Source organism: Ochotona princeps, chromosome 1 (genome assembly GCF_030435755.1).
Source record: "Ochotona princeps isolate mOchPri1 chromosome 1, mOchPri1.hap1, whole genome shotgun sequence".
In the NCBI taxonomy this organism is placed as follows: domain Eukaryota; kingdom Metazoa; phylum Chordata; class Mammalia; order Lagomorpha; family Ochotonidae; genus Ochotona; species Ochotona princeps.
The window spans coordinates 31,016,104-31,023,447 of record NC_080832.1 but is presented as its reverse complement, the minus strand read 5'-3'; the positions used below and the strand labels follow the sequence as shown (position 1 = coordinate 31,023,447).

The 7,344-nt window shown below is 39.4% G+C and overlaps 1 pseudogene; it reads left to right on the top strand.

Moving 5' to 3' along the window:
• The first annotated feature begins 6,043 nt into the window (after positions 1-6,043).
• On the top strand, positions 6,044-7,043 carry LOC101526411 (trace amine-associated receptor 6-like; annotated as a pseudogene).
• The last annotated feature ends 301 nt before the right edge of the window (positions 7,044-7,344 follow it).

Genomic DNA, 7,344 nt, shown 5'->3' with positions numbered 1-7,344 from the left:
AAGTTGGCAGTGAATATCTGCACAGAGACTTTAAGGTGTACCATGTCAACCAGAGGTTTCTGGAGAGATTTCACCACACTTGGAGTGGTGGGATTGCCAGCAATTCAGAACTGTTGAACTACCGAATCATCTTGATTAGGACCCTTGGAGCATTCCCCACACTGGGGACCTTGGGATGGTTGGGAGGCTGGGTGTGGCTTCTCCCCTTATCTACCTTTTTCCCCCAGACACAGGAAGGAAAAGAAAGAGAATGTGGAAATGGTGCTCTCACCCACCTTCCTGTAGCCCTTGACCCTTATCCACCCTAATCAACTATGTAAAAATCATCAAAAATAAAAATAATTATATCAAAAAGTAGCACTCTTGAGGATCAAGATAAAGACAACATAATTCTATGTTGCCACATTTTAGAATCATCATTTTATAATTATTAGTTAACACAAACTGATGAGAGGATAGATGCGAAGATTAAAAATGCAGGATTAATCATTATTTGCATTTAATTGAAAATAAATTTACCCCATCTGCCTTGTCGATTATTGAGAACTAATTTTAGAAATCATGATACAGAGACAGATTATAGACATATATTTGCTGCAATTAGTTTACCTAAAATGTAAATGCACTCAGTGACAGGTTGTATTATACACAACATCCATAATTATTTTGTTTATTTAAAATTCTCACATGTGTGGGGCTGGTATTGTGACACAACAGGTACCTTAGCATCCCGTATCAGAGCGCCTCTCGAGTCCAAGCGACTCGCTCCTGAGCCACCAATCCTGCTAATGTGATTAGGAAAGCAGAGAAAGATAGTCTAGGTATTTGGACCCTTTTCACCCACCTAGGAAACTTGACTGAGTTCCAGGGTCCTGGCTTCAGCCTGCATCATCTTTAGCTGCTGTAAATGTATTTTTGGGGAATAAACTAATGGGTCGCATTTTCTCTTTCTCTCTCTCTCCCTTCCTCTTTCTCAAATAAATAAATAATAAAAAAAAATAAAATCCACATGTGGATATCTGTTTCCAGGAATGACAAAATGACTCATATAGAACTATTCTAGCAAATCTGGGGTAAATGCTCTGAATTTTTTCTAAATCTCAGAGATAAAAGGAAAAAAAGTGCAAGGTCCAGGAAGAATGAAGTTCAGAGATGTGAGTCCGTTTTTTTTTCCAACAAAATTTAGTCAATTCTATAATAGGCATGTAAGAGTATATAGAAATATCACAGCTTTGTTGGACTAATATGAAATAACTAGGTTTTAAATTTTAATAAATGGACCTGGTGCAGTAGCCTAGTGGCTAAATCCTTGTCTTGGACGCCCTGGGATCCCATATGGGTGCGAGTTCATTTCCCAATTGCTCCACTTCTGATCCAGCTCCCTGCTTGTGGCCTGGGAAGGCAGTAGAGGACAGCCCAAAGCCTTGGGATTCTGCACCTGTGTGGGAGACCTGGAAGAGCTCCTGGCTCCTGGCTTCGTATCAGCTCCATTGCAGTCACTTGGGTATTAAACCAACAGATGGAATATCTTTGTCTCTCCTTTCGAGACAAAGGAAAACTGTAAAAAGAAAAATGAAAGGCACCAATCTAAACAGTAGTACATACACCAAACCACCTTCTCAAGAGGTAAAAAACTATTGCGATCACAGTGCTCAATTATATAATAATAATTAATAATAGCAACAATAATAATAATGCATGGAAGAAGGCATTCTTCCTAGGATACAGTTGCCCACTTGACTCTTCCCCTTTCTCAAGCACCACAGCGTGGAGAAAGGTCGTTCCTCATAACCAAGTTGGATTTGTCCCAAGGAGGTAGGGAAGATCAACATACAGGCATCTGTATACATAAAGCCCACAGATTCTAGTGAAGACGCTGGGAAAAGGGAATCCCTATATATTGTTGGGGAATGAAAATGTGTTTAATTATCTTGTTTATGTTCTGGACAGGCACTGAATAATAACAGAAGGCTAAAGGGCAAACGAAGGAGGAAGAAATGGCAATTAAACTAGAAGGAAAAGTTTGACAGAGTAAAACATCTGAGACTAAACTGATGATGCCTATCAGGAAGGAACGTAGAAATAGATCATGAGCCAGTAATCAATCACTGGAAAAATATTTTTTTAAAGATTTTATTTTTACTGTAAAGTCAGAGATACAGAAAGGAGGAGACACAGAGAGGAAGATCTTCTGTGCGATGATTCACTCCCCAAGTGACTACAACCACCGGAGTTGCGCCGATTCGAAGCCAGCAGCTCTTCTGGGTCTGTCATGCGGGTGCAGGGTCCCAAGGCTTTGGACTGTCACAGGCCACAAGCAGGGAGCTGGATGGAAAGCGGAGCTCCCAGGATTAGAACCAGCGTCCATATGTGATCTTGGCGTGTTTGAGGTGAGGATTTTAGCTGCTAGGCCACGGCACCGGGTCCTGTAATCTCTGAAAAAATTTTAAAGAGGATCGTTTAACAGACTGAGTGAGGATAGATTATCGTTATTGGTTCTGAAATTCACAAAGGCCATGCCAATAAGCCAATTGTTAGATCACCTATAGATGATCTGGCACATGTGTAATTGACATTACTGGATCCAAGGCCAGGAGGGCATGTTGTTAGTTTGGTAACATGGAGTCTTCCCTTGTCTCTGAGGAGGTTGGCTGTTACACACAGACACAATTTGCAAAGACAAACCAAATCCACTTGCATGGATGCAGGACACATTGCTTAACATCCTGTAACTTAGTTACAATCCTAGGAGAAAAGAGTGGGGTGCTAAAGTCCCCTGAGCTTAAGTGTATTGTGTTCTATAAAATAGGAGTTCAAAAGATTATTTGGGCCCAGCACGATAGTCTAGTGGCTGAATCCTTGTCTTAACCGTAAAGGCACTGATTTATGTCCCATCTACACTGCCTTATCATACTGCTCCTAAAAAAGCAGTAAAGGATGGCTGAAAGCCTTGGGACCCTGCACCCACATGGTATTTGCAGAGGAGGTTCTGGCTCCTGGCTTTGGATCAACTTAGCTCTGATCGTTGAGGCCAAGGGACACCCTTTCATAGAAACCTTCTCTTACATTTCTAGTTTGCAATTTTTTCTTTTTTACTGATGAAAAAATTCTGCACACATCAGATGATCATAAAATTTTAATCTTAGCTTGTTAAGATGGTAAATTATCTTTCTGTCTCACCTTCTCTCTGTATATCTGTCTCTCCAATAAAAACAAATAAAATGTTTTTCTTAAAAAATCATTAAAGATAAGTTCTAGAAAACATCAAGAATATTACACCACAGCTGATCTGACTTTGTAGAAGTTAAGATTGTTATTTGCCATGAAGGATGTTTCCCTACTCCCATGTGCTAATCAAAAGACAAAAAAAAAAAAAAAAAAAAATCAGTAGAATGTAAAAAGTTATGTATTATTTTGGAACCTGTTCCTCTTCTTTATGTTAATGCTTTTTATTGATTCCTTCTACAGTTGGGTCTAAATTCACATCCTCAGGAAATTCTTTTTAATTTCTTTGTATTTATTTTCATTTATTTGACATGGAGAGACAGAGATAGAAATAGAGAGAGAGAGAGAGAGAATCACCTACCTACTGGTTCATTCCCCAGATGCCCACAACACCTGGGATGGGTCAGGCCCAGGCCAAGAGCCAGGGAACACCAACACCATTTGGGTTTCCCACGTGGGTGGCAGGGTACTAAATGCGTAAGCCAACACCTGCTGCCTCCCAGGATATATTAGCAGGAAGCTGAATTGGAAGCAAAGCAGCAGGCTTCAAACAGCACTTTGACATGGTATATGGGCATCACAAGTGGCTTGATGCTCCTTGACACAATGTGTGTCCCCACAGGGAATTTTTTTTTAAATGCATTGTTTTTCTACAATATGTTTGTGTAAGTATAGGATTTTATCCCTCTCCCTTCTTTTCTGCCCTGCCTTCTCTCCTCTTGCCTTCTTCTCCCCTCCCCAAAACTATCACAGTAGTATAATCTCTTAGTACAAATTACACTCGTGACTCTCTGACATTTAAATGTATCATAACATTATAAGGAAAGGCCAAGAGAGAAAACCTAGTATCATATTTTAGAGGTATATTTAAATGTTTCATTGGCAGTCTTTTATTCAGAAGTGGAGACACATACTGATAGTACCTTTACTTCCTGTTATGCTAGTCTCACTCAGGAATTCCTTTTAAGCACCTTCAGATACATGAGTCAAATCTGTACAATTTCTTGCTTTACACTTTCTATATGTGTTTATTTATTTTGAAACACATTGTGTTGTTACTATTGTTTTAGAGAGTACATTAGGAGCAGGTGTTATTTCTTATTCTTGGGTTTCAAAAACATGACAGAAACAGATGCCTAATAAGCAAATATAACATTAGTATATGGGTTAGTGTTCTGCATTACATTAATGTTGTCATAGGTAGGCTTAAACTCCATACATCTAGGATTTCAAAAGCTTTTATTCGTTGTTGTTGTTGTGGTGCTGTTTTGTTTTGCCTTAATGTCCAGCGCATTGTGTGGTGGGTCAAGTCACTGCTTGGAATGACCATATTCCATGTGAGGGTGGCTTGGTTTAGAGTCTTGTAACTTCCTGAAATTCAACTTTTTACTGAGTGTACCCTAGGCAGGCATCAGATGACGGTTCAACTCCTTAAGTTTCTGCCATCCACAACATGTTTCCGACTCCTGCCTTATCTGTGCCCAGTCTCAGTGCTGTGGGGCATTTAGGGTTTGAACTAACAAAAGGAGATTGATTCTCTCTCTCTCTCTCTCTGACACACACACACACACTGCTTTTCAACTAAATAAATACTACAAAATCGAGTGTTCTCAAGTTTCACTTGTATGATACACCCTTTCATAGAAACCTTCTCTTACATTTCTAGTTTGTAAGTTTTTCTTTTTACTGATAAAAAAATTCTGCACACATCAGATGATCATAAAATTTTAATCTTAACTTGTTAAGATGGTAAATTATGTTGACTGATTTTTTTTAATGTTAAAGTCCATCCTTGGAATGGACTCTAACAAAGATGACTCTAAATCTGAATTGGGTTTATAAAGTTTTGTACACCATAACTTACTGTATCCTCTCATTTTCCTTTTATGTTCTCCCTTTTGAATTTAGTATTAATCATCAGTAAACATTAAATTTCAAGTGGCAATTAATAATTGAAGTTTCTTCTTACTAGTCACACCTTGTGCTACCGGGTGTCTGGATGGGGAGTTACAAAAGGTGATGTATAAATAACAAATCAAACCACATACTGCTAACTGAAAAAGAGGAGTATCAAAGGCATCAAGGTCAGGTGATAAAAAAATCTATAGATAAATTGCAAGGTATGAAATCTTCATAAGCTAATTAGAAATTTGCAGCAGTTTTGCCTGGATTAAATTCTTACTGGATTTAGGCCCTGGCAGGGTGGCCTAGCGGCTAAAGTCCTCGCCTTTAACGTGCCGGAATCCCATATGGGCGCCGGTTCTAATCCCGGCAGCTCCACTTCCCATCCAGCTCCCTGCATGTGGCCTGGGAAAGCAGTCGAGGATGGCCCAAAGCTTTGGGACCCTGCACCTGTGTAGGAGACCCGGAAGAGGTTCCCGGTTCCCAGCTTCGGATTGGCGCAGCACCGGCCGTTGCGGTCACCTGGGGAGTGAATCATCGGAGGGAAGATCTTCCTCTCTGTCTCTCCTCTCTGTATATCTGACTTTGTAATAAAAATAAATAAATCTTAAAAAAAATTCTTACTGGATTTAAAATCGGCTACCAATTATATTCTGCATTATAAAGACTAATCATACTTAATATTTGTGAAGGTTTCATTCAATTGAGTGCATGACTATTACATAGGCTCAAAGATGGAAGTGAATTTGAGTATGTAACAAATCATGGACATAATATCTGGTAACTACAATCCAGCTATTGAGGTTCAACAATCTTCACTTGCCTTTCAGGAAATACTAAAAGTGCTCTGTTTATATGAAAGATAGAAGGACACAACTTCTCTCTGCACAATATACTCGCTGTTGGGGGCAGCAACATGAGCAGCTCCTCTGTACCCACAGCTGAAGAGTTCAGCTTCGAGAACCTGAACGGGTCATGCGTGAAAGCTCCCTACTCCTTGGCTTCACGGGTGCTCCTCTACACGGTGTTCGGCTTTGGGTCCCTGCTGGCTGTGTTTGGGAACCTCCTGGTGATGATTTCAATCCTCCACTTCCGACAGCTGCACTCCCCCACCAACTTCCTCATCGCCTCTCTGGCCTGTGCCGACTTTCTGGTGGGGGTGACCGTGATGCCGTTCAGCATGGTCAGGTCCGTGGAGAGCTGCTGGTATTTTGGGAGAAGTTTCTGCACTTTCCACACGTGCTGTGATGTGGCCTTTTGCTATTCTTCTCTCTTCCACCTGTGCTTCATCTCCATCGACAGGTAAATTGCTGTCACAGACCCTCTGGTGTACCCCACCAAGTTCACGGTGCCTGTGTCAGGAATTTGCATCAGCATCTCCTGGATCCTGCCCCTGGTGTACAGTGGAGCTGTATTTTACACTGGTGTCTATGACGATAGGCTGGAGGAGTTATCTAATGCTGTTAACTGTATAGGAGGCTGTCAGACAGTCTGTTATAAATCAATTTTGGAGTTTGATAGATTTCCTATTATTTTTTACACCTATTTCTACAATAATTATTCTGTACAACAAGATTTTTCTGATAGCTAGACAGCAGGCTAAAAAGATTGAATACAGTAGTGGCAAAACACAATCACTATCAGCGGCTTATAAAAACAAGGTGGCTAAAAGAGAGAGAAAAGCAGCAAAAACACTGGGTGTCACAGTGGTAGTATTCTTGGTTTCATGGTTACCATACATCATTGATTCATTAATTGATTCCTTTTGGTGTTTTGTAACACCTTCCTATGTTTATGAGATATTTTGTTGGTTTGGTTACTATAACTCTGTTCTAAATCCTTTGATTTATGCTTTATTTTACACATGCTTTAGGAAAGCAATGAGGTATGTTATCGTTGGCCAGTTACTAAAATAGTTCATCCTACCATAAAATTGTCTGCTTAATCACTCTGCTAGAGAACTGAATAGACAATTTTACAAAAAAATATTTATAGGGTTAATGTATAAAATGTAAAATTTATAAATAATCAAAATGATAGCAAAATATAATAATCTCATATCTCAAGTTAGTGAATTTGGAAAACAAATTATATATGAGGATAATTAAAGTGTGGAGAATTGAATGTATTTGTAAAAGTTGAACACATGTATATTCTTTTTTGGAAGAATACTATTTAGAATCTCTTTTTTGAAGGGAATAAAAGTTTGTATAAAAT